An 11,040-nucleotide genomic window follows, 5' to 3' on the forward strand; every position below is an offset into this window, starting at 1 on the left:
AATTATTTTAGATATTATATTATTATATTTAAATTTATATTTCAAATATTAAAATATTACATTTTAAAATTTTGAAATATCGTACATTTTAAAATGGGCAGAATAATAACACGAAGTATGTTATTAAGATGGGGGAAATAATTAATACGAAGCATGTTATTAATAGAAATACTCCCTTTGTTTCAAACTATTTGGTGTTTAAAGTTTTTACTCCAATTAAGAAATTGTTAACTTTTATTTATTTTAGTTTTAGTATTAACTAAATTAATTCAATCAATAGAAAATAATATAATATAATACAAATGGTCATAAACATAAATAAAATCTTTAAATTAAATTGAAATAGAGGAGTATAACAAATTTATACAAGATATACTGTAATGATGGATCGTCAAAAAAAAAACTGTAATGATGGGCGACGAGTAATACCGTGTAGATCCACCAATCTCCAAAGCTAACATATCTACCAAACTCATATCTACCAAACCGTAATCATTATAGAGTAATTAAGGAATTTTTTTCCCTTCTAAAAGAAGATACATTAACATTGAACAAACAATCATTCGACTGTCATTAGTTGTTGATACGTGGTACAAATAGTCCAGAAAACCTTACTTTGCGACCAAATCAAGGCATAATTATAACCACCACTGATTTGCTTTCTTGTTTGTTTTCATTATGACGTTTCACGTACAATCATTTACAACAATACTGAAAGCTTTTTTTTTTTTGTTTCAACCCGACTCTGAAATGATTCGGCTATCCTAATCGGAGAGTACATGAACAAAAAAAAACACTTTTTGTGCTTCAAATCTCTAAATCTCTGAATATGAGTTGTGAACGGAGGCAAGTCTATGTTGCATCTGAGTTTGGTCGGACTCAGTACGAAAAGACAAAACTCTTCAAAGATGTTTTATTGATCAGGTGCTCGTCTGAACTACCCATAAAACGATTAAAAGTGTGGATTTGGTGAATATGGAACACTACTTAAAATTTTCAATAATTATGTTTTCTTTTCACCAAACCACAACACATAACCTAGTGACTTATGGTAAAATTTATTATACGATTTACCTAATATGAAATCAATTTACACATAACCTAGTGACTTATGCTTTTATAAGAACTTGAAAACAATTTATCTAGTGACTTTCTTAGTTTTTAGCTCTGTTCTAAAAATCGGTCGCGGAGACGTTTAATCGGCCGGGTAAACGTGATTCGGCTGAGCTCCGTGGCAAATTGGACCACTTCGGTTGCATTACGCGATGAGCCGAGCAATGAGCGCGGACTGAATAGATTTATAGAACTCGGCCGCGTAATGCACAAAATCGCTTGGTCAGAAATCGTTGATTCCACTGCAAATTTTCGTTTCATCTACTGTGATTAACGGAGTCCGAGGACCGGACTGGAACAAAAGCTTTTTCTTTGTCTGTGACTAGATTTTGTCTCTTAACAGAAAAACAAGATTCAGTAAAAAAAATCACTAAAAATACAGAAGAATTGAAGAAGAAGAAGGAGGTTGATAATCGGGAAAAGAAAGAAGTAACTTTGGTCACAGCTAGGAAGCACGTGTTATTATTCATGTAAATTTGCATATTGATCCCTATAAAGTAGTTATTGCTGATATTTGACCCCATTATTTTAATTTTCGGATGTGTTCCAACAACTTTTTTTTATCTCCTATATGTGATTTATTTTTTGTGAACTAATTTAGTATGTATTTGCAAATCTATAGTTTTAGTACCAAGAGTATTTTATACATAAACATATATTTACACAGATATTTTGTATTATACATATAAATAAGGTATTATACGTATAAAAGTACAAAAAATTCCGCCCTGCGTACTTCCCGATTTTTTCCGATTTTTCAATAAATTGCTAGGCCCGATTTTGAAACAATTGTATAATGTATAATAACCTAATATATTATACAATTTACCTAATATGAAAACAATTTACACATAACCTAGTGACTTATGCTTTTATAAGAACTTGAAAAGCAAATTCTGGTTATTTATCTAAGGAGGATGTACCTCAATGGAGAAATGTGTCTCTACAAAAAAAAAGAAAACTCGATAGATCTTTGTTTGGTGCTTGTTTGATCAAGCATTTGGTGTCACTGCTCTGCGTTAGGTGTTAACGTAGTTGGTGAAGTACTTCCAGAGTCTTGGAAGATTGAAGTCTGAACTCAGGGAGAGTTTAGCACGGGGTTGGGCTGATCCTGATAAACAAAAGTCTAGATTCTAGGGTGAGTTTTAGCTTAGGATTGGGGTAATCCTAAAGGATTCTTGTAATAGAAAAATTGGTGTAAGACTTTCTTGTTCTAGTGAATTCGAAAACAAAAATTTGTGTCTTTTACTTTCTGCATTTTATTTCTCTGCTCTCACTGCACTAACAATTGGTATCATAGCGGGTCACCTAAGTTACTTGTGAGAACGTGAGGACAAAAACTGGTTCAGGAAGAAGGATATAGTTTTTGATAGAGGCGTATCAAGAGGGAATATCTATGACAAGATCACCACGTCTTGATTCATTCAATTATGGATATTGGAAGGTGCGTAAACAAGCTTTTATCAGTGGGCTTGATGAGGATTGTTGGAGTTCTATTGAAGTGGTTGGAGTCCTCCGGTGATGCTTGATGATGAGAAGGTTGAAGTTCTTAAGCCAATGGATAAGTGGACTGCTGTAGAGAAGAAGACTTCAAGTTGCAATTCTAAGGCCAAGACTGCGATTAATGCGAGCCACTTCAAGTTGGTTTCTCAATGTGCTTCAGCTCAGAAGGCATGAAAAACATTGAAGAATATGTTTGAAGGTACTACAAGTGTCAAGCGTACCAAGCTGGATATGTTAGCATCAAGATTTGAAAATCTGAGGATGGGTTCAGTTCAATGCTAAGCTGTGTGAAATTTTCAATGAATGCTTTGCACTTGAAAAACCGTACAAGGACAAGAAGCTGGTGAAGAAACTGAAGAGATCATTGCCATCAAAGTTTGAGTCAAAGATCTCTGCTGTAGAAGAAGCTCATAATCTGGATGAGATGGCTTCTTATAAGTTTGTTGAAATTTTTCAAGCTTTTGAGTTGAGTAAATCATATGGAGGAAAGGAGAGAAAGAAAAAAGATCCATATGGAATTGCTTACAAGAGTTCATCTTCTGAAGATCCTATGGCGATGCTGTCAAGAAACTTTACTAGCTATCTAAAGCAAAGAGAAGAGAGGATAAAGAATGGAAGAAGAAGTGATTCAGGCAGATCATCATTAAAGGTACGATGATATGAATGCAATGGATTTGGCCATGTTCGCAAGGAATGTGCGAATTTACTGAAGCTAAAGAAGAAGGATGACGTCAAGGATGAATCTGATACTGATTCAGATGATGGTGAGGAGTTGAAGAACTTGGTGGCATTCATCATAACTTTGGAGTCTGGTTCTAAGACGAAATCTGCGGCGGGATCTGCATCAGCGTCCATGTCAGGGTCTTTATGTGGAGGTGATGATGATGCTGGAAGTGATGATGATGATGGAAGCTTTGATCTTGCTAGAAACTATGAAAAACTGTATGAGAATTGGCTCAAACAGGTTGAGGCGAATTCAGAGTTAACTGAGGTTTTACCTACATCTACTATAAAATCAGAGGTTAAGATGTCTGCTGGGATTGCAACAAAGGGAAAGACTGCAGTAAATGCAGCAACTGATGTGAGGAATGCGAGTGCTACGAGTACTGCTACATCAACTGCTACGGCGAATGCTTCAGAAAGAGTTTCTGGATTGAAGAGTTCACCTCAGCGAAAGTTTCGGCCTGTTTGTCATCATTGTGGTGTTATTTGGCACATTAGGCCAAAGTGTTTCAAGTTATTCAGGGAGAAGAATCAGATGAAACAAGCTTATGGATCTTATGGTATGAGGAGTCATGGTCCTATATGTTATTCTTGTGGAGTTCAAGAGCATATTTAACGTGAGTGTTTCAAGTTTGTTCAAGGAGCTAATCATGGAGGATTTGGGCTCAATAATACATGGTCTAAGAGATTTGATCACTATGGAGATGGTGGAATGAGATTTCCTCCTTACTTTGGAGGATATGGATCTTCGTATTAGTTTTTGGCAATGATGTTACTTATAGGAGGAGATTGAAGATGTGATCTTCTGTCTAGAGGTGATGAGTTCACATGCATAATCAAAAAGGGGGAGATTGAAGATGTATATTCTGTATCAGTTAGTGAAGTACTACAGGAGGTAGTACATGCGTGTGTCATGAAGATGGGCTGAGTTGGAGTTCTTGTTTTATGATGTCTGTGGACTTGTTAAGCTTGGAGAAGATGTAATAAATTTAATGAAATATTTGCACTAAGTGTAAATGATATTACTTGAAAAGAAAAAGGTAAGAGAGTTATTCCTTATGAAAAAAGGAAAGTTGCTTAAGTTCCTTTTAGAAAAACTTGGAGAGCAAGTTATGGTTATCTATACAAGGAGGACGTGCCTCTATAGAGAAAGGCGTCTCTGCAAAAAGAAGGAAAGTCGAGAGTTCTTTGTTTGGTGCTTGTGTGGTCAAGCCTTTGGTGTCACTGCTATGCGTTAGGTGTTGACATAGTTGGTGAAGTACTTCCAGAGTGTTGGAAGATTAAAGTCTGAACTCAGGAAAAGTTTAGTTCATGGTTGGGTTGATCCTGATAAATAAAAGCCTAGACTCTATGGTGAGTTTTAGCTTATGATTGGAGTAATCCTAAAAGATTATTGTATTAGAAAATATTGGTGTACAACTTTCTTATTCTAGTGAAATTCGAAAAAAAAAACTTGTGTCTTTTAATTTCTGCATTTTATTTCTCTGCTCTCACTGCGTTAACAACATAAACCGATTGTTTGAAATATACATGAATGTTTTTTCAATATACAGACTACTTCCTGACAATAAATGAAAGCATTATATTTTTCCTATACAACAAACAACTCTCCATGTAAACATTTGACACAATTTTTAGTATTTTTTTTGTCAGGTATCCCTTCTAGGCTAGATCTTTCCGGGTCTAATTTATATGGGAAAATGTGTAATTTCTGATCCCTGTTTCTTTTATTAATGCATCAACCCAGCCATCCTACTCCAAAGAATATTAGACATGTTCACGTTTTTGAAGTCTTACACCTCGATATCTGTCGCGAATGATGGCCAGTTCATCAGGCTTGTAGTCATGTCCACTAAATCCGAGCAGTCTGCCTGGAACCGTATCGAGGTTATCCTTCTGTCTTTCATACATAAGGCTGCCTAAAGTAAACCTTCCATCTCAACATGCAAAGTTGAGAGACTCATGTATGCAAAGTTGAGAGACTCCTGTTACATGTCTGTATTCTGAAATATTTCGAACCCATTTGATCCTTAAGACTCCACCCTAAGCCACTGATGCTGTCATTATTGATCCATGATCCTCGTTTGCTTCTCCTTTTCGTTAGCTGTCCTACAACATTCTGCCTTAAAAGACGCGTGTTGGAGAGTGTCAATCGGGATACGTCTTTCATATTAAAGAGTTTGTCGTTAATCGACTTCCAAATGTACCAACAGATTGATGAGAAGGTATCAGATATTAATCGGCTTTCTCTTACAAAACAGAAAGTTCATGGTTTGGTATATGGATGTATTCGGGAAGTAACACGGAAGGGACAGATAGTCCGATAAATCCTATCGGTGCCAAAGTGTCTATATGTGAGCCTCTCTGCCGTTGCCACACAGTCTGAGATATCATGCCACAAAAAATGCTTCATCTTACTCGGAGTCTTTATCTTCCACACATGGCTCTGTAGGCTCGTGATACTCGGTTCTATTACCCATTTCTTGTGTAAGACTCAACTTGGTAGATCGGAGTAGGTCAAAGACGGTTTTAACTGAATACACTTTTATTTTGTGTGGTTCCAAAACTGTCCATAAGGAGCACAAGAGCAAGAAGGTTTTAGCCCAAATATCAAAGGGATATCATATGTGTAAAAGCTGTATATCCTACTTCTTTGTATCATTCCTAATAAAGGATTGAACAAGAAGTTGGGGTACTCTGTATACAATATGGTCAGCAGGTCTAGGTGGTCGAGCCACTGTGTTTGGAACCCAAGACTCACTCCAAATCTTCGTATCTTGACCCGTACCATTTGTTTTCTGTAAACCTGATATGATTAGAGGTTTTGTTGTCATGATACCACGCCATCCATATGATGGTGAGTATGTACGCCGATCTTCCAAAGGAGAAGTGTGATTATAGTACCTTCCTTTTAAAATATATACCAATAAGGAGTTCGAGTAATGAATTAGTCTCCACAATTATTTTGCAAGAAGCGCTATACTGAAGTCATGAAGTTCTCGAAAACCTAGCTCCCGAATCCTTGGGGGTACATATCTCGTCTCGTGTTATCCAATGTATGCCCTGTTGTTTTATTTTGATCTCCACTAAAAATTAGACGTTGTGCCCCTTTGTTTATCGATAATTCCTTGTGAAAGCAAGTAAACCGACATCACAAATGTCAAAACTGCTTGAGCCACAGATTTAACTTGAACTTCTTTTTCTCCCTTAGAGAGGAGTCTCGATGACCAAGTGTTGACTAGACCATTGAGAACACTTATCTTCGAGCCACCAATTTGTTCCGGTAATCCAAGGTACATCTCCATGCCTCCTTCTATAGAAAAACCTAAGACATCTTTTATATACTGCTTCTATGAACACTCCACTTGGTTTCCAAAAACATCGATGATTTCGGCACATTTAGTAGTTGTCCTCATGCCTTTCCTTATATGTCTAGAATGTTCATGATCTTCTTTCATTGGCTTAATTTCGTCTTAAGAAGAAGAGTCTATCATCTGTGAAAAGAAGATAAGAGTTCGTAAGGCTTACCCTAGCAACACGAAGACCTACAATCTTCTTCTCTGCTTCAGCTCCATTTAAGAGTGAGATCTACCCCTACGTACATAGGATGAACAAAAATGGGGAGATGGGGTCTCTTTGTCTCAAATCTTCCTTGGTAGGATTCACACTCTTGGTTGCACACTGACTAAAAATTGGTATGAAACCGATGTGACACAACACATAATGAGGTCAACCAGTCTTTCATCAAAGCCCATTTTCAATATCAAAGATACTCTGCAATTACATTCCACTATATCATAACCTTTGGTGGGTTTTAGCTAAGGTAAGACCACATTGGGTCTAAGTTTAGTCCTGAACCTCCCATGCTACCTGGATTCACATGCTTCACTCTCCCGAAATAACATATGTTACACAACAATCTGACAAGGAATGTATTGTGGCGTATTATGGAGCTATCTTCATATCACTGCGACATGCTTCCGGCCTCTTGTTATGTATATATTCATCCTTCTGCTATCCCTTAGGAATCCTACTGCTCCTAGGTTGTTAGACGTACCTCTACAATAGTTAATGGGGTTCACTTCAGACACACAATAAGTTTCTGCACTAATATATAACCTTTATGAGTTTTTTTGAGGAAAAGCATACCGCCACTTGTATTAACCGGTTTTGATTTTCAATATATAATAGAGTAGAGTAAAGAAACAAAGGGAGTTTAAAATCTTCTCTCTCAAGGTTTTCAGATCTTCTCTCCAATCCTAAAATCTCTCTCTCTAGAATTGTATGAATCATAGCCGTCGACAATGACATAGAAACAATAAATATAGGTCAAAAACATGTTATGGGCTCTTTTGTAAATAGGGGAAACTTCAGGACCAAAACTGCAATTCTTGGATCTTCATTAAAACTCATTGGGTCTGATGATGTAGTGTCGATCGACACCCAAGGTGTGGTATCATTCGACACTTGTTGATTCTCGACTGGTGTCTCTCTCGAGTCAGATAGAACACTCTTCAGTAAAACATGCATAAATTTAGATCTAACTGTCAGATGGACCTCCAACGAGTGGAATTGGAAAGCTAATTCAAAGTTCTATCTTGTGTCACAGTATGAGCTAAATCACATCGTTGGAAGGCCTCCATCCATAGCTAAACCTCTGATACATCTGCGCAATCCTGCTGCTCAAAAAGCTACAAAATCTCCAAAGTTCTCCAAAATGTAACTAAACATGAAAACACTTTGAAACATACTCCGAACACATATAATAGACTCAATAAAGGACTTATACCATGGTAAATGAATAATTTCATATCTCTTTCTTTCTATAAGTTTTGTTGTTTTTTTGTTCGTGCTATTAATGGGCTTTTAAGAGTGCTGAATTTGTGGCTTGGAATGAAATTTGGGCTGAATAAATAAAGAAAAGCTTAGCCCATTCTCCTTCTCATGCTTAAATAGTGATGAACCTTTTGTTTCTAGGGTTCTTCCTATTATTCGAGCTCCGGTTAGTATAATCATCAATGGAGTCTTTGGAAGGTTGTGTGACACGATATTTGTGAGGAATTTCTTGGTCGAGATCTATTCGTGTCATTTCACCTCAGGTTCTTCTCCTCTGAGATGTCACCATATACATTGATTTATCACTATTAACAATCTTTTAAAATCAGTTGACCCACTCCTTGCACAGTTATTTATTCAATGCACCTTCCCTTTTTAGAAGGTGGTAGATTTTGTTGGGGTCAAAACCCGTAATATCGAAATCAACGTATAAGATTACTACTCTTAAAGAAGTATTGGGCAAAAATCGGTAACGATGAAATAACCGTCGGAAAGTTCCCGAGAAATCTTTCTAAAAAGAAAATAAAAATACGGAAAACTAAAACTTTGTATTTTAAGAGTATTAAATGAAAATATCTTCGAACGTATGATTCCTGAACGGACGGAAAGTGCCCAAGATAACACCAAGATTGCCTCGACTATACGAGTGATTTTAATTTTTTATAAGAACCGACGTCGTATCAAGGATGATCCGACATTGAGTGACCAATCTAAACTTTATCTCTTCGCATAGCAAAAAAAAAGTTGTATGATCCGACATTGATTGACCAATCTAAACTTTATCTCTTCGCACAATGATCTTACAGATCTCATTCTTTAGCCCTGCGGCTCTGTGGATCTGCCTTTCATTCCCGTCAGTTCCATCCGAGCAGGCAATATTCCTGCAATTGACTCCATACGGGTTATGTATCAAACCTCGGCTTCATCCTCCTCAGAAAACGGTACAATTTTCATACGACTAAAAGACAAAATTATACATTCATCGTATAACTGAAACATAAAGCGAAAAATCATTTCTATAACCATCAGCATTCTTACACAGACAACCCTGGCATACTTGGCATATCTATCTCGACAAATGCTCATTGGTCCTCGGCCAATCACGCATTTCCATAAAAATCCAAACCAGAATTTTGCATCCACTTTTAAGGACAATTCTAAACTTACATGTCCTTAATGTTAACAAGAAAGTACCATGGTCTTATCCATGATCAGCAACGTCCTCGGCCTTCATGACAAGCCAAAACATTTGAGCGACCTTCGCTCCATCCAATGACTTAATGGCTAAATGATAATCCACGATTTGTCTTAAAACGCCAAATAATGATTACACAAATAATTATTGTATATCCCATAATATGAAACCGTACAATAATATCTTCAAAAACTCAATAACTAAACGGTTAACGAAAAGCTTGAACTTTTTGAAAAATCGATCAAGTTCCATATACTCAACAATTTGTTTTAAGCCTGCAATGATTTACCCATAAAACGTGGCATGTAAGGAAAAACTCGTAATAAAGCTCTTGGAGCCATACAAAACATCCTTAAAAGTACACGAAATATATCTCGGAGGCTGACTCTTCACATAGCACAGTGAAGAAAAACGCTTCTTCCCAAGGAAAACGGTACTTAACCTTTAGGTTCTATTTCTTCTATCATAAATCAACTACTTAACAGCCAAACATGAACAACAGTTTTTGCTGTGAACATCCACAGACAAACTAAAATGTTTCACCAACGCATGGTTAAGACTAAAACCTTGCAACACCGGGAAACATCTTCAAGGGCGCAAACATTTCAAGCACGAAATGCGGCATACGAAAGAAAAACTAATCTTCAGCATCGCGAGAAGTCGCAGACCCTGAATAACCGTTTTTCGACAAAATTACCTTCCTCGATAAAAACACCTTCTTGGAAGCCTAAGAGGTCATACGCACTAACACTCTCTCAAACAGGTATCCTTCGCAAAAGACTCAACAACGATAATATCTACCATTATGTTTGTTTGCTGATCACAATAAACTTTAACGTCCTAAATAGACTTAGCTATCTTATGAAGATAGCTCTCAGACATCCGACACAAGGATAATAGCGCTATAAAAGAAAACAGAAATTTTGGTCAACACTTTCAAACGACTTAAAAATTATCTTTGGAAGATTCTCGATTCCTACCAAACAAGTCGTATAAGCCAAAAACCTATCGCAGACTTTAAAACGGTACGGAATCAGGTTAAAACCGTAACGAGATACATAAGCTAAGTCATCGCACACCCTAAAATCGCAAGTAAACATAGATCTCGCCATAAACCCAAACACTGGTCTCGTACATCTCTTCATTCATTTTCCAACGTTCATGAAATTCCGAAAAAGCAAAATTTTCAAACATTCTCATCTAAAACAAACAGCGAATATATATATCTACAAAGAGTTATATATGAGATGAAAACTCATACTCTTCACTCTACATTCACACAAATACAAACATGCTCTTAAAATGCGAGACACAATTCATTAAAAAGCAGCTGCAAACCGGAAGGGATTCAAGTCACATGTGGTCAATCCAAAAAAATTAAATACGGTCACAATTGGCCAAAGCAAACAGCCAACAAGGCTAGTCTCGAGGCCGAAAAAGGCCCAATAAAAATGTCATCGGCAGAAACATGACCAATAATCTTTACACACAACTCAACCATAAAGGCTTCACTGGAAAACATATCGTAGAAAACTTAACTTCAAGACGAATTACGAAAGGGTTAATCCCTTCAAACAAGGGTACGCAGGCAGCCTTCACAAGGCGCAGCCCCAATGTTCTCACATTCTATTCTCATGAGGAATAAAGAATGAAAGTCCAACACCTTATGG

The sequence above is a fragment of the Raphanus sativus genome, chromosome 8, assembly GCF_000801105.2.
Source record: "Raphanus sativus cultivar WK10039 chromosome 8, ASM80110v3, whole genome shotgun sequence".
NCBI lineage: Eukaryota > Viridiplantae > Streptophyta > Magnoliopsida > Brassicales > Brassicaceae > Raphanus > Raphanus sativus.